The sequence below is a fragment of the Quercus robur genome, chromosome 10 (genome assembly GCF_932294415.1).
Source record: "Quercus robur chromosome 10, dhQueRobu3.1, whole genome shotgun sequence".
In the NCBI taxonomy this organism is placed as follows: domain Eukaryota; kingdom Viridiplantae; phylum Streptophyta; class Magnoliopsida; order Fagales; family Fagaceae; genus Quercus; species Quercus robur.
Genome location: NC_065543.1, coordinates 24,215,368 through 24,239,165, shown reverse-complemented (window position 1 = coordinate 24,239,165; position 23,798 = coordinate 24,215,368).

The following is a 23,798-nucleotide window of genomic DNA, read 5'->3' as shown; positions in this document are numbered from 1 at the left end:
TTCTGATAATAAAAAAAATGGTTTTTAATAGTAAAAAAAATCAGATCTATTTTTAATAATAAAAAAAATATTTTTTACGAAGAGGATCTCATTCACAAAATAATTTCATGTTGCATGACTCAAACAAAACAAATAACAAAACAACAATTCTTGATCTCTTTCTTTATTTCAAAAATCTGCATATGTTTTAAGAAAAATCAGATTTATATCTTAAGAAAGATACAAATCAGTTTTGATGTGAGAAAAATTTAGATTTGCATCTAAGGAATATGCAGATCCATTTTATTTGAAGAAAAATTCAGATATGCATCTACAAAAGATGCAGATCTGTTTTATTTGAAGAAAAATTCAGATCTGCATCTAAGAAAGATGCAAATCCATTTTATTTGAAGAAAAATTAGTTGACTACATGTAGATCTTTAAAATTAAGAAACAGATTATATCAACAATAAAGAAATCAAGAACATGTTTTTATAAACCAGATTATGAATATTTGAAACAATTAGACATACGTCATCACGATGAGAAAAGCATATAAATAAAAGGGTTTAGAAAACAATCTCTTGCATGAGCACTCTTCTACTTGAGAGGATGTTTTAGGGTTCAAATAAACTTATTCAGTAATCTTTGAAACCTAAAAACCCTAGCTTACACAAAAAATTAGAGAGGAGATCAGAAAATATGAGCCATTTGGGAGCCCAAAACAGGTGCCTCTCAGAAAGTGGAAAAAAAATGCTGAATTATGGGGTTCAGTCTCTATTTATAAAGGCTAGAAGGCTCTAAAAAATAGGTACGAAGGATTAGGGTTTGAATATGGATGCATCTTTTTGTGAAAAGATCGAAAAGGGTATGCATAATTGTCACCCGAAGGCCGTTGGGCCAAAGCCCACATCATGGCAATTCAAAACTTTTAAAGTGCCGTTCGGCACTCCAAAAGTGCCGTTTGGCACTCCAAATGTGCCGAATTGGCCCTATGGCTCCGAATGCACTTTCGTGTTTGGGTGCTGTTTGAACTCCTCTTCTAGGGTTTTTTGGCCGGTCCTTGTACCTAGACATGTTTTCATCCTTTGTTTATGATTTTTCATTTCTTTTTTTTTGGATTATTCAGACTATTTAAGAACAATTATCTTGTCGATAAATACCCTAAAATAAATCTTGGTAAAGTTCAGATTATCCACAATTTTATTGTTATCCAATCATCTCTTTTATTCCCATGCATGTATCCCTATTTTAAATACTAATTATCAACCAATCACAGAATTATTTAATTAATTTTAATCATTTAACCAATCAAAATTAATTTAAATTGATCATGTGTGGTCGATTCTACCTAGACATAATGCATGTTGACCATGCAAAATTAATCATGTGATATCTTTTGATCTGATGGTCCGATTTGAAAACCGTAAACACCGTTGTGATCATTAGAATCTCAAGATCATTTTTATGATATGCAATGAATGAATTAATGCATGTAATGCAAAGACAAAATGATGCATGTGATGAAATTATGATTTTTGGGGTACATGGATAGTCATTCAAGTCATTCTCCTTGATTAAATCATGGGTGCAAAATCAAGTGTCTATATGGAGCTAAACTCCTATGGGGTCGTCTTAGTGGTGGGAACCGTCAACTTTCACTGGACGAGTTCTTTTGGTGTTATAAACCTCAGTACATTGTCTCGTCTCAAGGGATATACCATTTTGCTGTGTGGAAGAAAGAGCTTAGGCTCGTGTCAGATATGCCTGATTCCAATAGAAATTGGAAGGGCAGGTATTTCTTCATTTAGGGGATGGATTGGGTATGCCGTCCAAAGGAATGGGTTACAATGCCTTATGGTTTCGACAATACTTGGGGTATTGTCAAAGACTCAGGTTTAGCGCCATCGGTCTTTTCTTTTACTTTTTTTCTCTGTTTATTTGTTAGGTATTTAACATCGTCGTTTCTCTTTTTGAGCTAGTGTTCATCCACGTATATTTGATGAGCAGGAGGCTTTTATTCATCGGGTACTTGAGATTCCATTCGAGGAACGGAAGTGTAGGGACCTGATCACTTTAGATACACTACATGCCTATTGTGGTGGTCTAGAGCTAACGCTCACAGCACGTAGATTGAATAGTTACTCTCGTCGGCGTAAGTCCTTCCTTCTTTACTTATTTCTTTCCTTCATTTCCCTGTCGTCTTTGTGTCTAACTCCCGTCCTTTCTTAAGGGGGCTCCCAAGAGAAAAGCTGAAGGGAAGGATGACCATCCCCTTAAGAAAGGAACAGTCACTCCTGGTGACAAACAGCCCAAAAAGTTGTTGCCCTAAAAGCCAAGTCATGGAGCTGGCAAAGGCTTAATGACGGTGACGGGCCCTGTCACCTAGGGAACTCGTTGTCTCCTTATGTATAAGGGGTATGCCGTCGAGATGGTTGAGTCAATCATCAAGGAGATGGACTTGAACCCTTGTGCCGAGCAGGAGACAGAGGATTTGGGGGCGTCGGGTCTTTTTGACCTCTCTAGGGTATGTTCTTTTTCCTGACTCTTTATTTTGTTGTTTTTTCGTTAGTTGATGGTTGTAATTCATTTTCAGGCGCTGGTGCGCATGAAGGTACTCCAAGATAGGTGCATTGTTAAGGAGGGGGTGATCAGCCATCTTAGGAAGCGCAATGAAACTTTGACCAATGAACAGGATCAATATAAGGAGGCTCTCCGTACTCTCAACAAGGAGGTGACGGATTTGAACGAGAAGTTGAAGGAGGAGACTCGTTAGCGGGAAAAGGAGCAAGAGGACAAAGTAACCTTGGAGAAGGAGCTGACGGCTCTCTGCGGGCAGGTAAAGACAGCTAGGGCTGATGCCGTAATAGAGTTCAAGGCTTCATAGCCTTTTATTGATGCTTGTGTCATATACTATGTTGACGGGTTTGAGGATTGCCTGAAGCAGGTCAAGTTCGTCTACCCATACTTGGATTTATCCAAGGTCACCATTGATGACCCCTTGCCGTCGATCCCTACGAGTGGTGATACCATCTTTAAGGAGACCAACAACTTTACTCAGTCAGAGAGGGATCCAAAAGATAAGGGTGTAATTCTTGCTCAACCTGCGATGGAGAAGCCCGTCACTCCCTTGATCCTATCTACCGAAGATCCTCCTCATGACGTTGAAAACCTTTCTACTCAGGATGCCCAGAATCCTCCTTCTAAAGACGACAAGAATCCTCCAGCTCAGGACGTCCAGGACCCTATAGTTTAGGCTTTTTATTTTTAATGATAATTTCTTATGTACTTTGTCTAATTTTCAGACAATATTAAGTGCCCTTCTGTTTTTGGGCCTTGCTTGTAAAGACTTTACTTTATTTATGGTATATTGTTATTATTTTATATCCTTTACTTTTAGCATATTTTTCCCCTGTGTTGATCTTTATTCTGAGATATGCGTATGTTCATCTGGTTCTGTGTACATATGTTAGGATGTACTTGTCTCCCAAATGACTTGGTGGATATTTGGGGTAAACCCATCTACCTTGGTGGACTCGTCTACCTTTAGGTATGACAATTGAAAGCTCAAATTTGAGTGAAAACACAAGAGTTTTTTAGACCCTCAAATTAAAATTACGGCTCGATTGATTTTACTCTAACTTAAACTAAGTGCAGAAGAGAGTAAATGTGAGCAGATAAATAATATAACTACTCTAAGCCATATTCATCAAATCATAGCAATAAAATGAAAGCTAAAAGAGTAGGGAAGAAGAATGCAAACACAAGATAACACACCGATGTGTTATCGAAGAGGAAACCAAAGAACTCAGCGAAAAACCTCTCCGCTGCCCTCCAAACGGTAAATCGATCCACTAGAGAATGAGTTGGAGTACACGAATAACAAAAGACCCTTCAAGCTTAGTCTACCCTATGTACTTGAGCCCTCCAAGCTCCTGCTACCAACTGACTTAACGAAGCTTTGTCTTCTCTAGCTCTCCGAATCATGCAATTCAGCCCGAGTGCATCCACCAAACAAATTGCTTCTTCCAATGCTTCCCAGTAGCACCAAAACTTCACTTTACACTCAGGATGGGTGTGGTAAGTGTTTGGGCTATCAGCCTCTCAAGAATTTGGAAATGGAGAGGTAGGAGTTAAGGAAAACCACAATAGATTGTGTAGAAGATTGTGGGTATGACAATCTCTCACATTCAAGGGTAATGGGTAGGGTTTTCTCTCTAAAAAGCACTCCTTTCAATATGTGGGTAATGTGGGTATATATAGTGTGGGTAGAGACCTGGTGTATTAGTTATGGCATATTGACAAAACAGAATGTTTCACGGATATCTCGTGGGAAGGGCTTACTCGCGAGACATTCGCGAAAACCAGCTATCACCATCTGTCATGACTCTTCGCATTCCAATCATGTGTTGGGTACATGCTTCATTTCGCGAGAAAGCTTCTCGCGGACCACTCGCAAAAACATCTTTGATTTTCAATAAGTCTTGAGTCTTCACACCCTCTCTCACACACAACCCTTATAATGAAATCCCACATAAAATACAGGGTACAAAAGATTGAACAAAATTATAATTAAATTTGGTACAGAATTAAAGCCAACACAAATTAGTTGAAAATCACAACTTTACAATCTTGCCCTTTGGCTATTCTGTGACAAAACCCCTAATAAAACAGACTCTAGACTTAAACGTGAGTTTGGGAACAGTGGTAAAACTCACTCACACCTAATCTAGAAGTTGTTAAGCACTTGCACGTATACACCTGTAACCTGAAACACTCGCACACAAACAAAACATTCATTAAGCTTATGACAAGTTGAATACACAGCATGTATATGAGCAAGTAAAGTGCGATCAAAGTAATAGACACTATATAAATAATTAAGCATATCTTGATCAAATAAGGTAAGCCATTAAAGAATGACTACAATGAACATTTAACTAGTAAATGATCATCCAGACACGCAATGCAATTAAGAGCAACACAGAAATCAATTGCATATCCAACATACAACCAATGCGAAATACAAGAAGTATTTGCATCAAGGATACAAGATCCAATAAGGGCACAAGTGTGTAATACTCAAGATAATGCAACAAAATCTAAAAGTACTTAAAAATGCTACAAAGCAGGGATACAAAAACAAAGTACTGAATATAAACTGAAAGTTTTGAACCAAAGTACTTTAAAAGCTTTAAAAGAAAGCAATGTAAATATCTAAGAGTTATAAAAACTATGAAAGGTAAACACAAAATTAGACCACTAAACCACCAAAATAAACCAATATATATGATCTGCTCTGCTCCCCCTAAAACTATGCATCTCCCCCTCAAAATTTTTCTCCCCCTTTTTGACTGGAATGGCCAAAGAGGCTAAAATTGCTCAAATTTTGATTCAGATCCTTACTCCATCATCATATCTTCAATCTGTGATGATAGCGCAATAATCTGGCCTTCGATATAAGCAAATTGATCCGAGGTATGCTGCACATGGGATTCTAGCATGCCATACATCTGCTCAACCCTTGCAATGAGGTGATCAAGACGATCGGGTCCCCGTGCTTGTGCATGGGAAGATGGTTGTGCAGAACCCTTCGAGGCTGAAGTGAACCAACCTATCTCTTCCTCCGTGTCTCCACCTTCTTCCTCAACATCATCCCTTGGGATTTAAGAAATGCTAGTTCTTGATCCAGTGATGTGGGCTTTGCTTCGGGTCACTGTTTGAGCATCAATGGGATAGTCTCTTTGCACGATGGTAAGATCGCTTGGAGTCTTCAACTTTGTCTTTGCTATAAGACCCATAATGAGACTTGGAAATGGTAATATTGTCCTTGAGTTCCTCTTGGTGATGCTCTTGGAAATGGTTCTTGGTTCGGACAATGTTGTGAAGTTCATCACCAAGTAGAGGTTGTGGATCATTATATAAGCCAATGTCCTCATCTCTGCATTGAAAGGAATGGTGTTCATTGACTTCTTTTGAGAAAGCCACCAAGGATCTTCACCATTGGCTCTATAGAATCCAGTCTATCATCATATTGTATAGAGATTGGCTGAGATGGTGGATGAACTTCTAAGAACTCTTGAATGGAATCCCTTGTGATAATGAATTCTTTTTGTCGCACCCAATCGGTGATGTGATCTCCTTCTATAGTGGCCTTAGCAAAGAATTCCCTTATGATTTTAGCAAAGACATTTCCACTTGGATTCAGCAACTTTGTCCAAGTTCTCTCTTTAAACACTTCAAGGATGGAGGTGTTTTCAAGGGTCTCCATTCTTACGACCTTTTCCATGATGATTGTTTCCCTTTTGTAGCAATCATTGTAGGCCATGTCTGCCTCAATGGTTCGGAAATTCTCTAAGTCCGTGCGTGGACACTTTGAGGATTTCTTGGAAGCAGAGTGCTTAGTGGGAGACATTTGCACAAACAGACACAAAGTAGAGAAACAAGTGCAAAAATACAAAACAAGAACACAAACTTGATTAGTATCAAGTTAGTCCATAAAACAAACACAAAGTCCTAAAAGGAACAAAAACAATGTCACACAATCATGTTATAAGTGCTAAAATATGTAATATCAATGAAATGCAAAAAACAATTGACAATTGTGCAAGTGTGTGCATCAAGGGTGCATGAGGTGTGCATATGTGATGCATGTGCAAGGCATGACAAAGTATATTTGGGTCAAAGTGTGTAAAACACACACCCAATGATCAAAACATGATAAACAAGTCCAATCATGGTAATCCCCAAAGTTTGGAACTCATTGGAGTCCAAAACAACATCAATGTAACACAATAATGCCATTTGGGCTCAAGAATGCAGGTGTGACTTACCAAACGATGGCCACAGCTTTATTACATGACATGATGCATAATGAGCTTGAGGTATACATTGAGGATATGATTGTAAAATCCAAGGATAGAGGGATAGAAGTGTACCTTTGGAGTAACAATTGGGAAGTTGCTAGGTATCCTAGTAAGTGATAGAGGGATAGAAGTTGATCTATCCAAGATTAAAGCCATATTGGAGATGCCCCAACCCAAGAATGAGAAGGAAATAAGAGGGTTCCTAGGTCGACTACAATATATCAATCGATTCATTGCCAAACTCACTTCCACTTGTGAGATCATCTTCAAACTCCTAAGGAAGAATGAACCCCACACATGGAATGATGAATGTTAGAAAGCTTTTGAGCTTATTAAGGAATATCTCTTCCATCCACCTATCTTGGTACCCCCGACGCATGGAAAACAGTTACTCTTATATCTCTCTATCATAGAAGATGTGCTTGGAAGTATGCTTACACAAGTGGACGATGATAAGAATGAAAGGACAGTGTACTATTTGAGCAAAAGATTCCATGATTATAAGACTAGGTACACCCTCATAGAGAAGTCATGCTTTGCACTTGTATGGGCCGTACAGAAGTTGAGACACATCATTCTACCATTCCAAGTATAGGTGGTAGCCAGAATGGATCCCTTGAAGTACCTATTTGAGAAACCATCTTTGAGTGGAAGACTATCAAGAAGGTTGATCCTATTGGCAGAGTTTGATTTGAAGTATGTGGCGAAGAAGACTATCAAAGGGAGTGCCGTGTCTGATTTTTGTGCCGAGAATACTATAGAGGGAGAGGATTGGAAAGAAGACTTTTCAGATTAGGATATTCTAAATATTGAGCTAGGGGCATGGAAAATATATTTTGATGGAGCTGTGAACCAATATGAGAATGGAATAAGAGTACTTTTGATCACCCTTGATAGATCCCATGTGCCTTTGGCTGTCAAATTGAACTTTGAGGCAACTAATAACATGGCAAAGTATGAAGCTTGTATTCCTGGAATGAAAGCCCTTAAAGAGTTAAGGGTAAAAGAGGCAGAAGTGTTTGAGGATTCGAACTTGGTTATAGCTTAAGCCCAGAAGTTGTGGAAGGTAAAGGAAGAACATTTGAAACCTTATCAATAGTGTCTAGAGGATTTGACTATAACTATTTGGTAAAATTGAGTACACAATCATCCCTAGAGCTCAGAATCAGTTTGTAGATGCCTTAGCTACTTTGGCATCTATGGTGGATATACTAGAGGGAGTTTGGACACGACCTTTAGAGATTGAACAAAGTTATAAGTTAGTGCACGAGGAGAAGAATGAAACTTAAGTCTTGGTTATCGAAGAGGAAGAGGTTCCTTGGTATTATGACATCATGAAATTCTTGGAGTTGGGGGCACGTCTAAATGGTGCCGACAAGAAAGAGTGTCATTCGATTAGGATGATGGCAATACAATACATCCTATACGGAGGACAGCTTTATATGAGGTCCTATGATGGCAAACACCTTCGTTGTCTAAAGAAAGAAGAAGCAGAAAGAGTTATGGAGGAAATTCACCAAGGGATTTATGGTCCTTATATGAATGGAAGGATGTTAACCAAGAAGATTCTAAGGATAGGGTACTATTGGAGCATGATGGAAACCGATTATGTGGACTTTGTGAAGAGTTGCCATGTGTCAACGCCTCATGGTTGATTGTCGACCACCCATCGCGGTGATGCTTGTGCACTTATATGTATATCTCGGTGTGAGAATATTGAGGTGTGTCATACCTCAGGTGTGTGACTAGAATATGAGTCAATTTTAAGATGTTACCAAGGCTAAGTGAAGTTGCCACCAATCATTGGGTTTTTCTAAGGTGTGATTGGTCACCTGACTCTATTTGATTTTGTGAGAGTGACCTTTTCGTGACACTCAGGCCCAAGGATCCTGGGCCTAAATGAAAAGGAGGATTTGGTGGACCGGGCCTTGACTCACCACAGCTAACGAGCTGTTTAAGAATCAAGTGGGATGCAGAGAATACTCCTGACAATATAAAGAAAATGACAAACAAGAATATCGAAGAGTGCCAAAAATTAACAAGGTAAATTCAGAAGGAAAGAAACAGGATTAGCAAAGCGATAAAAATTAGTGTTGTGGGGATCCTGGGAAATATGAAGCAATGTTTCATTAATACATTATCTGTTTGATTATAGAAAGCTCACTAGGACGTGATATAAGGTTCAGTCAAGCTCAAAAATTGCAATCTTGAATGGCTATTTCAGCCTTCAAAACTTGCAAAGTTTGATTCTCGTTGAATCCGAGTATGTGCAATAGTGGCTTTTACAGGATACCGGGAAGCAATACTTGTTTTTCCCTTAGTATTTTCCTTTCTACACAGATTCTCTGATAGTTTTTTCTGAAGAATTTCTTCTTTCTTGTGTTTCTTTCTTTTTTTCGCTGCCCCTTCTTCACAACCCATCCCCTCCTTTTATAATGGAGTTTTTTGGTCTTCCCGAGGAACCGTTGGTTCCCCTGTTTTACTCTTTTGCAAACAGAGCTTGTCCTGTTCCCATCGTCTCGGTAAGTCCCTTTTCCGTTTTTTCTCATTCTTTCCTTCTTTCAGCTCTAATTCTTTTGAAAGTTCCTGGTTGGCCATCTTCTTTAGGATGTGCTGAGGTATGCCCTTCTCGGCATCCCCATTTCTAGCGTCTTCCACTTTTCTTTTTTTTTCCTATTTGGGCGGAATCCTGTTCTGTCATTTTGAAAGTTGTTTGTTATCATTCTTCTTCCCTGTCCTGGTTCCCCGAGGCCTTTTCTGTCTGTGCCATGAGAAGTCGCTCGCGTTCTTTTTTTGCTTTTTATTTCTTGTTTTCTTCTTCTGTCTTCTTTCTATCGAGCTGTCCCAGTCTTCCTTTTTCTTTGTGCCTGAAGGGATCCGCGCCTATTGATGGTTCCTGAATATCCTTGCTTCTTATACTTTGCCGTGGTCCTCTTTTTCTTTTGGATGCTTCTTTTTCTGGGCTTCAGGATCCTCTGGGCCTTTCTTTTATTCCCTCTGTATCTACTACTTTGGGCTAAGCTTGAATTTCCCTTTTGGGCTTGACTTATTCGTTTTGGGCTTATTTCACTATGACCCTTTTTAGACCTCAACATTTAGCTCCCCGAGCTCGTGGGTTGCCTGAAGCCCACACGTGAGTGATTTAGGTTTCCTAGGATTTTCGTGGGATCCCCTTTTTCTCAATTTCTACTGGGTTCCCTTCCTTTTTACTTGGGATCCCGGCCCTTTTCTACTGCTTTTGGTCACCTCCTTTTTGCGTGTCGCGTTCCTTTATAATTATTACTTTTTGTAGCTTCCTCTTTACACGGGACGTGGTAGTTAAGTATTTGAGGTAAAACTCCTCTACCCACTTTTCTCGTTTCCCGTTACTTCTCATTAATAACCGTTGATTAATCCCTTCTTCAAATTAAATTTTTTGGCAACTGGCGCGTCTTTCCATAAACTATTTTCCCCAACTGCTATTTGCGCCTTTATTGTAGCCGTTTCATCTTATCACTTTGCTTCTCTGAGTCTTTCACTCTTTGAGTTTCTCTTTCTTTTTCTCTTCTTCTCTGTTACTCCGGTCTTCCCCTTTTTCGCACTTTCAATCTCCTTTCTTCTCATAGTACGTGTTGTTCCGATGGCTTCTTCTTCTTCCCGAAAGAGGAGAGAGCGTACTCCCAGTCCTTCTGAGGGTGAAGGTTCTTCTGGTTCTGCTCCGAGTGATTCTCACGAGGTTACCGAACGTCCGGCCTTCCCTTTACGGGATCCTTGGTATTCTCCCAGTTTATTTTTCCCTCATGTATCTCATGGTGAGGCTCCTCCATCCCCTCATGTTTGGATGTTTTCTGGCCAAGCGGGTTTCGCTGGTTCCGCCCAGGTTCCTGACCCTAGAGAGATTTTCGATCTCCAGATTAGACAAGGAATCCGAGAGGCGGTTCCTATTTTCTTTGATTTTGTTTCGGGAAAGATTCAGGGCTGGCCTATATGGGTAGACAAGGAACTGTCTGATGCTGAGTTTGTGGGTCATTTAGAGCGCACTGGTATCCTAAAGGCAATGGCTATTTCCAGAAACCTTGAGGGCTTCAGAGACGTCAAAGGGCTCAGGCATCTGGTACGTCGTTGGTGCCCTTCCCTTCATACTTTTTTCTTTTCTGCTAGTGAATTGACTATCACCTTGGAAGATGTGGTTAATAACTTCCTCCTCCCGGTGTTTGGTGAAGAGAGCCCCTTTGATATTAACCTTTTTGGTGAGGATCTCGTGGTAGAAGATAAATTGTTTGGTCATTTTGGTGGTCACGCTGCCTCTTCTGGTGGTAAGCCGGCTAGGATGAGGAGATGGGTGATGACCCTTTCTCGTGAGAAGGATAAGGAAGTGAGGTGGGCCGGTTTTCTGGCTTTTTGGCTTAGTAAGTTTTTGTTTAGTGAGTTCCCTGGGTATGGAGTTAAGTCTTCATTTTTTCTGTTGGCAATCAAGTTGGCTCGAGGTACCCAGTATCCTTTGGCCCCTCTGTTTTTGGGTCATGTTTATTCTCAATTGGACCAGCTTTATGGAGATGAGACTGAGGGTGATTCTTGTTATGTGATCACTTCATCTCTTCACTGTGCTATTCTTCAGATTTTCATGTGGGACCATTCTGCAGCTACTTTGGCCAAGTGTAGGAATTTGAAATTCGTGAAGGACAAGTTCCAAGGATCCCCCGACATAGTGAAGGGTCTTTGTGGCAATTCTACCGATGCCTTTCCCATCATCTTTCGTTGGATTAGCTTGAAAGGTGGTGGCCTCAATCTTGTGGAGTTATTTGACCAAGCAGGGAGCTTATATTGGATATCCCCTCGTGAGTTTGGCCCTGGCTTTGCGTGTGATTCTGTGTTATCTTCTTTTTTATCTTCTACAGGTAATACCTTTGACTTGCGCCGTGGTGATGAGGGCAGTCTGGCTTATCTTGCCTGCATTAGCCCCTCCTAGCTTCCTGTGCCTTCTTCAAGTGGCCCAAAATATACTTATTATTCAGCACACCGGGTGCTCCGACAATTTGGTTTTGACCAGGAAATTCCTCCAGTCTTTAAGGACGTGGTGCCATCTCTTCCTTCCTTGGATCATTTCCTGAGGCTACAGGCCTTTTCTTATTGGTCACGGCGGAGCCCCCAATTTGCAGTGCCTAACTCCCAGAGGGAGTCTTTGCTTCTAGTGGCTATACCAGTTATTGGAGAAGAGTACAAAAGTCTTTTGTTGACTATGTTGGCTTTGGTATAGTTCGGGAAGCCCCGAATCTTAACATTGTTTCTGCTCCGACATCCAATAGGCGTTTATCCCTTCCTACTGCTAGGATTGTTTCTGATGCTGCAAGCAGCAAGACTGGGTTCGCAGAGTGGCATGCCTCCAGGGGAGGTTGGGTGACTTATGGACAGGATTTTCCTAAGATTTGGCTGGGTGATAGTCTTATCATTGGCGCTTCCTCTGGAGTGCCCATCAAGAAAGGTGCAGTGGAGACGATAAGTGCTGCCACTGCTCTGAGTAAAGGTAAGGATGTCAGGCCGAAGAAGATGAAAGCTGTTGATGTTAGTGAAAGTACAGGGGGTGTGGAGATAGGTTCTGAGACGAAAAGAAGAAAAACTGGGAAATCTCAAGCACACTTGGCATCTCAGGAAGGCAAGGATGTCAGGGAACCTTTGGTTTCAAGGACTCGGAAGAAGACCAAGGTAGAGTCTTCTTTTTTCCAGGTTCCTGTGACTGCTTCAGTCCATGGTTCTTTAGGATCCTCTGGTTTGGTATCCCAGCCTCCTTTAGGACCCTCTGGGCGTACTCGTAGTAAGCAAAAGACTTCCAGAGAATCTGTAGAGAGAGAGAGAAGGGCAAGACTTCTTTCCTTCTTTTCTCTTTTTTTTACCTATTCACCTTGTTGCACTTATTTCTATTTTGCTGACGAGTGGTGATTTCCTTTGCAGTCCAAGCGCAAGTCTGATCACAAAAAGGGTAAAAGCCAATCTTCTAGTGACGACGTGGTATGTGGGTTCCCCCTTTTTTTTTTTGTTCTCTCCCTTTTGTTCTGACATTGTGTTGTTAGCATTTCCCGTTGTTGTTTTTTTTTACTTGGCGTTGCCTTTTCCTCTTCTTCTTCCTTTAGGTGGAGGTATCCCCTCCTATGACTGGCAAGGCTCTGGGAGAGGAAACTGTCACAGCTCTTTCTGTTGCTTTTCCTGCTGTGGGGGAGGAGCCCCCTACTGGTGGCCCAGCTGAGGAAACCGGGCAACCGATGCAAGGTTCCCAGGATTCTCAGGATCCCTTCATCTCAAAGTCCCTATCTTGAGCGCACTCCTAGTCCCATCAGGACTGTGTTTCCTTAAACCTTGTCAGATAAAGGCGCTTTGGGAGACACCCCTTTATCCAAACAGACAGGTGAGCCTTGTTTCCTTGAAATAGCATTATATCTTTATTTTCTTTTCCAGTTTTTTTTTGAGTTCCTCCTTTTATTTCTCTCTTTAGGTCAAACTAGTGAGAAATCCGCTTCTAGTGTTGCCTCTTCTTTAGAATCAGAAAGCTCAGAAGGTGAGTGCGAGCTGCTCCCATTGTGTTTCCTTTTCTTTTCTTTCCTTCCCTTCGCCCTTCTCTTTCCTTTTCTTTTATGGCGAAGCCCCCTGCATCTATTCCTTCCTTTAGCCATTTTGTCGTTGGTCCTTCACCTTTTCTTCAACTTGCCTTATGTTCTTTCCCAGAATTCTCGGGGAAGTCAGGGGATCAGGAAGAAGAGGCTCTGCCCCAAGAAGCCGGAACTGGTTTGTCCTTCTTTTCCCCCTTTTTTTTTTTTTTTTTTTAAGAATAAATCTGTTCTTCCTTTTCTTTTTTCTTTTTTTTGAATATTGATACAGGCTTTGCAGGTTCTGAGCCTGTTATCCCTGAAGGAATTGTGAGACCCGTTCAAGTTGCTGACCTTCATCCAGAGAGAAAGGCTACAAGTCCTCCTGTTTCTGCAAGTGGTGACACAGTGATGGGGGATGCCTCAAAAGTGGCTGCCTCAGATCTTGATTCAAGGCTTTCCTCTTTTCTGGTTCGCTTTGATCTCTTGGAATTTAACAGTCTTCCTGCCAGCCATTTCCATGTTTTTGGGTCTTCTTATGGCAACTTCCTGCGCTTCTCTGTTCCTGTGGAAGGCCTGCCGCTGCTAGAGAGTCTGCTCAAGAGTCACGGGGATTTCACCAGTGGCTTTAGGGGAGGCGTTTTTCTAGGCAATATTTTGATGGAGTTGATGTGTGCTGTGCTGGTTTCCCTGAGGAATTCCTCTGTAGATTCTTTGTCTGAAGAAAAGCTTCTAGAGTGGAGAGGGGTGGTGCAAGACCTCCTAGAGGCCAAGTTCAATTTGTCTTTTCTGCTGGATCACTTGCGTCTGCTGGCTCATATGCTGTTTCAGAGGCAATCATTCAAGAGTATAGACACTGAGATAGCTGCTGCTGAGGAAGCTTTGGCTCATGCTCACAAGGTTTTACAAGACTTGAAGGTCAAGTGGCAGAGGATCCTTTCTACTTTGACCGTGCCTGTTATTTCTCCGGATGCCTCCCTGTTGGCCGGCCTCATTCCTTAACTTATTTTAGATTTACATAAACAATTTGGGGTTGTATAAGTTTTTTTTTGAACATTGCTTTCCTCTTTGTTTCCCTTTTTTTTTGTTTCAAAACTGCTTCTCATTTCTTAGCATGTGAATTTGCCTTTTTCTTTGATATATTGTCTTTTCTTTCCTATGACTTTTTTTTTTTTTCTTTCCTGAGTCCTGGACCATGATTTCCACAGGCTTCACTGTAAGTTCTGGTCCAGGTACCCGGTAATCTATTATGCAAGTACTGAACTGGGTACACTGGTATCTTTTCCTATACATATTTTTGAGATATGGTCCCAGTTCATGAACTTTGACAGGTTCCCCTTTTGCCAAGTGCTAGGCTAGGTATCCTGGATACTTTACTTTTATCTATGATCCTAGACCTATGCACTTGGAACTGTCTGTGGGATATCTAAAGTTATCTGTGAGGTGGATCCTGGGCCATATGTAAAAGGGTATTACATACTTTTTTTTTTATTTGACTCAGGTATCCTTCCTTAAATCTATCCAAACTTGGTCTTTGCAGTATTTAAAGAAAGATTTAAATGTTTAAGAAACAGGAACTTCATTAAAACATGGTCATTTTTAAGGAACAAAGAAAAAAAATCATTTAGTGTAGTATTGACCACAAAGTGTCAATCTATCACGTGTTCCTGAACAAAATCATCTTAGACCAGAATTCATGATAAAGGCTGAAAAATAAAAAGATAAAAATAAAAAAGGACTTAGCAGATAGTGAAGCTGGTAAAAGGACCCTGAGGTACCGGGATCCCCTTGTCCTTATGCATAGTATTGCTTCAGCCATTTCCCGTTTATGGGTTCTGTCAGGACTGTCCCATCTTCTTTGGCAAGGTAATAATACCCACTCTCATGAGCTGCATTGATGATGTAGGGTCCTTCCCATTTTGGGGTGAACTTGGAAGGCCCTGGCAGGTTCCTCCTCACGTGCTCCGCCATCCTTAGTACTAATTGCCCTTTAGTGAACACTCTTGGGCGTACTGCTTATGCATATGCTCTGGTCATTCTTTGCTGGTATCTCTGGCTCCTTTTCTTGGCTAGCTCTCTTTCTTCTTCTACTCCTTCCAGATCTGCTAACCTCTTTTCATTGCTTGCATCCTCACTTTCTCCTTGATTTTCCTCCAGAACTACCCTTGGTGTAGGAATGACTAACTCCACAGGGCTGATGGCTTCTGTTCCATAGACCAGGGAGAATGGGGAGAATCTTGTGGCTGTCTTTACAGAGCTTCTACATTCTCAAAGCACATCTGCCAGATGGTCACTCCATTTCCCTCCATACTCATGCTTCATTTTCTTAAGGATTTTCAACATTACCCTATTAGTAGCTTCAGCTTGGCCGTTTCCTTGTGGGTAGTATGGGGTAGATCTTCCATGCTTGATGTGGTATGCTTCAGTTAATCCCTTCATATCTTTGTTTATGAATGGGGTTCCATTGTCACTGATCAATCTTCTGGGGATCCCGAACCTTGTAATGATGTGGTCTCGAATGAAATTTGCTACAGCTGCTCCAGTAGCTTTTTTCAAAGGGATGGCCTCTACCCATTTTGTAAAGTACTCCGTGGCTGCCAGGATCCATATATAACCGTTGGATGGAGGGTTTATAGGCCCTATGAGATCAAGCCCCCAAGTATGAAAAGGCCATGGCGTCGTCATATCCTGTAGGACATTTAGGTGAGTGTGAATTGCATCTCCTAGGACTTGGCAAGCATGACATGTTTTGACCAGCTCCTCAGAGTCTCTTTTCATCATTGGCCAGTAATATCCTAACAACAGTAACTGCTTGTATAGCCTTCTCTTCCCTGGGTGACTTCCACAATCTCCAGAGTGCACCTCTCTGACTACTTCTCTAGCTTCCTTTGGTCCCAGGCACCTGAGGGGATCCCCATGATATCCCTTTTTGAATAAAATGTTGTTCTGTAGGAAATACCTGCACGCTAGCTTTTTGAGCTTGTGGGCCAGTTTCCTGTCGGTTGGCAGGATCCCCTAAGCCAGGTATCCTATAAAAGGAACCCGCCAATCTTCTGCAATAAACACCGCGTAGCTTTCTTCTTTATCAATTGCCAAACGACATTCCTGGCATTTCCCCTGTATGATCGCTGCTTCCTTGTCCATATCTGGCCAGTAATACCCAATGCGTTGCATCCTTCTATATAGGCTGACCTTTTCTGCAACTCCACATGCTTGGGCGTGTAATTCTTCTAGTTTCGACTTTCATTCCTTCTTGGCGATACATTTGGACAATATTCCTCCTGGCAGCCTTCTATACAATTCTCCTTCTATCTGAGTGTAATCCATTAGTTCTTTGATGTTCCCTTTAGGGCCTACTTCTTTCATCTTTTCTTTGACTTCATCCCTCCAGTCCCACTGTTTGGACTCTCCGAGGTACATCCCTTGGAGGATCCTTACAATAGAATGTTCCTGCCTTCCTATTTTTATCAGCGTATCCCTCCCATTAAATGGTATTTGGGATCCCAAGGTGGCGAGCGCATCAGCAAACCTGTTTTCACTTCTTTGAGTGTATTCTATGCTGAAGGTTTGAAATTCGATCTCCAGCCTTTGTGCCCAAGTCCTGTAGGCTGCTAAACTTTGTTCCCGTAATGCAAAGTCACCTTTCACTTGGGAGACTACAAGATAGGAATCTCCCAACACTCTCATATGTTTCACTCCTATGCTGAGTGCTATAGTCAACCCAGTTAAGTATGCCTCATATTCAGCTGCATTATTAGAGCATGAGAAACCAAGCTTGAAAGACAGGGGCATGATATCCCCATTTTCACAGCTTAGTACAATTCCTACCCCATTTGAAGTTGCTGTAGCTGACCCGTCAAACCTTATGGTCCATTTCTTCCCTGGGATCTCCATCACTGCTACCTCACCAGGGATTTCTTCGCTCAGCGGGCCTTCCTCCTTTCCTGGGAATTGAGCTAGCAAATCTGCTATGGCTTGGCTCTTGACAGCCTTGGGAGTTCTTATACCTATATCATATTGTGAGAGCAACACTAGCCATTGTGCTATCCTTCCTGTGAGAAGGGGCTGGTGCTGGAGTGCTTTTATGGGGTGGGACTTGGTTACCAAGAGGATTTGGTGAGCTGAGAAGTACCTCTTCAACCTTTGGGATGCATAAATGATCACTAGGCAGGCTTTCTCTATTCTGGGGTACCTGGTCTCGGTATCCTTGAGTGTTCTGCTTACATAATATACGGGCTACTCATTTCCTTGGTCATCTTCTTGTGCCAGCAAAGCTCCTATTGCCTGAGAGTTTGATGCTAAGTATAGCAACAGAGGTCGCCCACGTACTGGTGCCTAGAGGGTGGGCAGATGATTCATGATGCCCTGAATTTTTTGAAAAGCTTCCTACTGCTCTGTCCCCCAGGTAAATTCATTCCCCTTTTTCAATAGTTTGGATAGGCCTGCTGTAGCTGAGGCTAAACCAGGCACAAATCTCCTAATATAGGAGACCCTTCCCAGGAAGCTTTTGAGTTCCCTAACAGTAGTTGGTCTTCTCATCGTGGCGATAGCTGTGGCCTTGTCTGGATCCACGCTTATGCCTTTGTGATGTACCAGGAACCCAAGGAACTTTCCAGCAGACACTCCAAAGGCGCACTTCATGGGGTTCATACGTAACTTGTACTTCCTGCATCTTTCAAAGACTTGCTCAAGTACTCGGAAATGTCCTGTTCTGGTTTTTGACTTGACCACAATATCATCTACATAATCTTCCATCTCCTCATGCATCATGTCATGGAAAATGGCTGTCATGGTCCGCTGATACGTAGCCCCCGCATTTTTGAGGCCAAAGGGCATTACAGTGTAGTAAAAGTTCCAATTGGAGTTCTGAATGCCGTCTTCTCTGCATCTTTGGCTGCCATGCGGATTTGGTTGTATCCACTGTACCCATCCATAAATGAGAACATTGAGTTTCCTGCAGCTGAATCTACAAGGAGGTCGATATTGGGCAAGGGGAATTCATCTTTAGGACATGCCTTGTTCAAGTTGCGAAAGTCTACACAGCAACGGATCTGACCATTTTTCTTCTTCACAGGTACAATGTTGGAAAGCCATTTTGGGTGTTGGATGGGTTTGATAAAACCAGCTGTTAGCAATTTCTTGACCTCTTGAACTATTTGAGCTTTTACCTCAGTGTGGAAGACCCTAGCTGGTTGGACTACTGGCCTCATCCCTAGGTCCACATTAAGAGAATGGACTACCAACCCTGGGTCTAGACCAGGCATCTCATCATAGGTCCATGCAAACACATCTCTGTATTTTTGAAGCAAGGTTACCAGTTGTTCTCTTTCTTGAGCCACCAATTGACTGCTAATGAAGACAGGTTTTTGGGATCCTGGTTCTGTCCCCAAATCTATTTCCTTTAATTCTTCCTCAGGCTGAATCTGGGCCTCCTTAACTGGTTCTTCTGAGATTTCTTCTTGGGCCATCATACAGCTTGGTGGTCCGGGACCTTCCTGCACAATGCATTCGGGTCCCACGCACCTTCACAAACGATAGATTAGCCTTCCCCCAGGTTCCTGCACCACCACACATTCTCGGGATCCTGAAGAGCTGGGCTCCCTCTTTTGTCTTTTTCTTTCTAGAAGGTTCCTCAAGTCACGGGTGCCCCTCCCTTTTTCTTCTTCTTCTAAGATAGGTGCCCCTGGGGTCCCCGGGGCGGGGTTCTCATCATCTGGCTCCAACTCATCATAAAACATCGTTTCTGCAAAGTTCACTTCTCCCTGGCTGAAAGGATTATGGTTGGCAGGGATCCTTATGGGCCTCCCATTCAGTCTCCCTTTAATGCATTGATGGAACATGGATGGAATAAGGCGATGTTTATGAAGCCACGGGCGTCCCAGTAACACGTGATAAAAAACTTCTGCATTAATCACATGAAACCTTGTCAGAGCTACTATTGGCCCCACCCTTAAGGCTAGCTGCACGTATCCTTCTGTTGATTCCACCGATCCTCCAAATCTTGTTATTTCCATGGGAGCCCCCAGGATCCTTTTGTCAACTAAGCCAACAGCTTCCAGGGTACTCAAGGCTATGAGATTGAGTGATGCCCCCGTATCCACCAGTGCTCTTCTGACTTGAACGTCGTTTATGGTGGCCATTAGATAAAGGGGTCTACGGTGGTCGAGGTGCTCAATCTCCATGTCTTCATCAGTGAAGGTTATTGCATTGGTTGTCTCCAGGAAAGCTCAACTAGCATGTGACTCAGCTGTAAAGCATTCCATCCCTGAATCTGCTGCTATGCTTATGAGAGACTCTGTGGCCACCCTTCTTGCTTCTGGTCCGAATCCTAATTGATTGAATAGTGACCTAAACTTAGGATTCTTCTGGAGAGTCCTAATTGTGCTCGGGTGGAAGGATCCTTCAGATTCTCCTGCTTCTGCCGGGTTCCCATGTATTACTACTGCTACCACCCCTTTTCCTTTGTGGTTAGGCAAGGGGTTCCTCTGCACTTCCGGCTCCTTCTGAGTGAGCTCCAGGGTTCCTTCTCTCAACTTTTTATGGAAGAGTCTGCGAACGGTCCAGCAATCCTTGGTGGAGTGCTTGACATAATTATGGATTCTGCAAAATAAAGGGTTCTTCCTTTCTTCTTCAGTTGGTGGCCTGGACACAGTGAATGGCCTAACAACCCCATCTCCAATCCATTTGTCTAGGACATGGCTTAACTCCTTAGCTGTACATGGGATCACTGGTGGTTCCTCGAACACCTTCCCATCTAGTCTCTTCCTTTTCTCTCCTACTGATGCTGTCATAGCTTGGGATGCGGGCAGCCTTTTTGTCCTCATGGTTTATGCCGTCCTTCTGGTTCTTTGTAACAGGTCAGCAAACTGCGTGATACATAGATTTTCAAGGTTGAGCCTATAATCAAAAAGCATGTTGGCTATACAGGTTTCCACGAGCTCCTTTTCTTCATGGTCCCCATAGCAGTCTAGGGACACATCTTCAAATCTTTTAATGAATTGAACAGGATCTTCTCCAAGTCTCTGCCTCACCATTTGCAGATTCTGGAAAGTGATTTTGTCTTCACCAGGGTAATATTTGGCGCAGAATTTTTCCATCATCTCATCCCAGGTTTTGATGGACCCGGGTCTCAGCGTGGTGTACCAAGTGTATTCCTTATCCACTAAGGATTTGGCGAATTCCCTCAGACATAATTCTCTGTCTCCTGCATAGGGGCCCATAGTGTGGACAAACCTACTCACATGTTCCACGGCACTTCCGTTCCTCCCATCGAAAGGATGGAACTTTGGGGGTTCGTACCCCTTAGGGTATGGTTTGCCAAGAAGTTCTGGAGGGAACGGGGGATCCCGAGAGAATTGCTTGGGGATCCCTGAGAGTTTTTCCCTTTCTTGCTCCAGGAGGGCATTGACATCTGCCAGTGTCAAGTACTGAGGGTTGGCTCTTCCTCCCACTGCTGACCCTCCTTCTAGTTGCATCCCATCTTGGTGGCCAGTTAGGGGAACATTGTCTCTGATTTCCTGTGTCCTACCCTCTTTGAGAAGACGAACTTCTTGCTCCAGATCCTTTAACATTGCTGTCATCCTGGCCATGAGGTCTGGTTCCTGCCTTGCGTGTCTTTGTTCTGACACAACCTCCTGTTATACCAAGGGTATCCCACCTCCTTGCCTGGAAGCTACCTTTTTTTCTCCTACGGGCTCAGAGGCCGTAGGTGGCACATTAGTTCCTTTGCTGTTTCTTTGTCTTGGAGGCATTCTCTATGAAGGGGTTGCTTCTTCCTTCTTCTTTGCCCAGTCCCCAGCGGAGTCGCCAAAATGTGAGAGTGCCCTTTTCGTGACACTCAGGCCCAAAGATCCCGGGCCTAAATGAAAAGGAGGATTTGGTGGACCGGGCCTTGACTCACCGCAGCTAACGAGCTATTTAAGAATCAAGTGGGATGCAGAGAATACTCCTGACAATATAAAGAAAATGACAAACAAGGATATCAAAGAGTGCCAAAAATTAACAAGGTAAATTCAGAAGGAAAGAAACAGGATTAGCAAAGCGATAAAAATTAGTGCTGTGGGGATCCTGGGAAATATGAAGCAATGTTTCATTAATACATTATCTGTTTGATTACAGAAAGCTCACTAGGACGTGATACAAGGTTCAGTTAAGCTCAAAAATTGCAGTCTTGAATGGCTATTTCAGCCTTCAAAACTTGCAAAGTTTGATTCTTGTTGAATCCGAGTATGTGCAATAGTGGCTTTTACAGGATACCGAGAAGCAATACTTGTTTTTCCCTTAGTATTTTCCTTTCTGCACAGATTCTCTGATAGTTTTTTCTGGAGAATTTCTTCTTTCTTGTGTTTCTTTCTTTTTTTCGCTGCCCCTTCTTCACAACCCATCCCCTCCTTTTATAATGGTGTTTTTTGGTCTTCCCGGGGAACCGTTGGTTCCCCTGTTTTGCTCTTTTGCAAACAGAGCATGTCCTGTTCCCATCGTCTCGGTAAGTCCCTTTTCCGTTTTTTCTCATTCTTTCTTTGTTTCAGCTCTGATTCTTTTGAAAGTTCCTGGTTGGCCATCTTCTTTGGGACATGCTGAGGTATGCCCTTCTCGGCATCCCCATTTCTGGCGTCTTCCACTTTTCCCTTTTTTCCTATTTGGGCAGAATCCTGTTCTGTCATTTTGAAAGTTGTTTGTTATCATTCTTCTTCCCTGTCCTGGTTCCCCGAGGCCTTTTCTGTCTGTGCCATGAGAGGTTGCTCGCGTTCTTTTTTTGCTTTTTATTTCTTGTTTTCTTCTTCTGTCTTCTTTCTATCGAGCTGTCCCAATCTTCCTTTTTCTTTATGCCTGAAGGGATCCGCGCCTATTGATGGTTCCTGAAGATCCTTGCTTCTTATACTTTGCCGTGGTCCTCTTTTTCTTTTGGATGCTTCTTTTTCTGGGCTTCAGGATCCTCTAGGCCTTTCTTTTATTCCCTCTGTATCTACTACTTTGGGCGAAGCTTGAATTTCCCTTTTGGGCTTGACTTATTCTTTTTGGGCTTATTTCACTATGACCCTTTTTAGACCTCAACAGATTTTATTATCGATCTTAGGTTAAGAAAAAAGGCATTTTTCTTAATCTAATATGAATGGGCAAAAAATCTTGATTCTTAAGCTCAAAAGTTTGGTTATGTGTGGGGAAGGTGTTAGGCACCCCACAACGATTGTCTAAATATAGTCCTTTGTTTTGGTAAAATCATAATTTAAGGACATTGATAGTTGAAAACAAGCTATTGGCATTAGCTTCCGGGGCTTTAAATGTGTTGGGCTTTGAGGTTTGGTTTCGGAATTGGTGTGGTCCCGATCAATGCTTTCCAAGTGTGTTTGAAGTTATTGCCAAATTTCCACGGTGAAAATTCGGAAGCATTTCGCCTTATTTTCGTGGCAGTAATCTGGCAGCGCTTTGCTGCGTCATAACATGCCAAACGCTATTCTCACTAGGCAGATATATATATATATATACATGCATCATGCACAATGCTATCACACAGAGCAGGAAAGTAAACCAGACATTGTCAACGTTCCAAGGGTATGGCTCAGCAAGGTATAAAAAATGTATAACAGACATTGTCATACCCAGGGAATGCGACCCAAGCAAGGGGCAAGAAAATAAAAGGGGTACATGGATACCCTTGTCACAACCCAAATCCATGGAACATGAATTTAGATGCATGACTAGCTGATCTTACATTACTCAATAAACATAATTAATTTCAAATTTATTTAAAACTCCAAATAAACAATGTTCTTAATAAACCTTTTACAATATCTATAATCCACAATTTAGAAATAATCTCCAAATACTATAAATCTAAAGCGAAATAAAAGTAACTAAAAATCCTTTAAGGCTTTAAGCATTATTGATGTCGCCTAAAAACTTCCATGCCCTACCTTGCACCTTACGAAGTGATTCAAAGATTCTATTTCCCAACTAAACTTTAATCTGAAAATTGATATTGATGGGGTGAGCCACACATCTAGTTAGCAATTATACACAATACACAATAGAATAAAGTCAAGCAAAACACGAGTATTTTGATTTTTCACAAACTCATTCAAAGATATCAAATATAATTATTCCAAAACATATAATGAATTACTTAATATATATGTAATCAAATCTTAAAATCATTCGAAAACACATACAGATAATTGATCAGAGCACAGTGTCACATATACACATATCACATATTCTCATATACAATCCTCTGAGCGGATACCAATATCTAACCCTGGTTGGTGAGGAATCAACACTTATTCTCACATACAACCCTATAAGCAGGCTTACAAATATACCTGATCAATTCTAAAAACACTTATTTTGAGTCACTTGTCACAAAAGCAAAGTTTATGCAAAATAGAATAATTTTCTA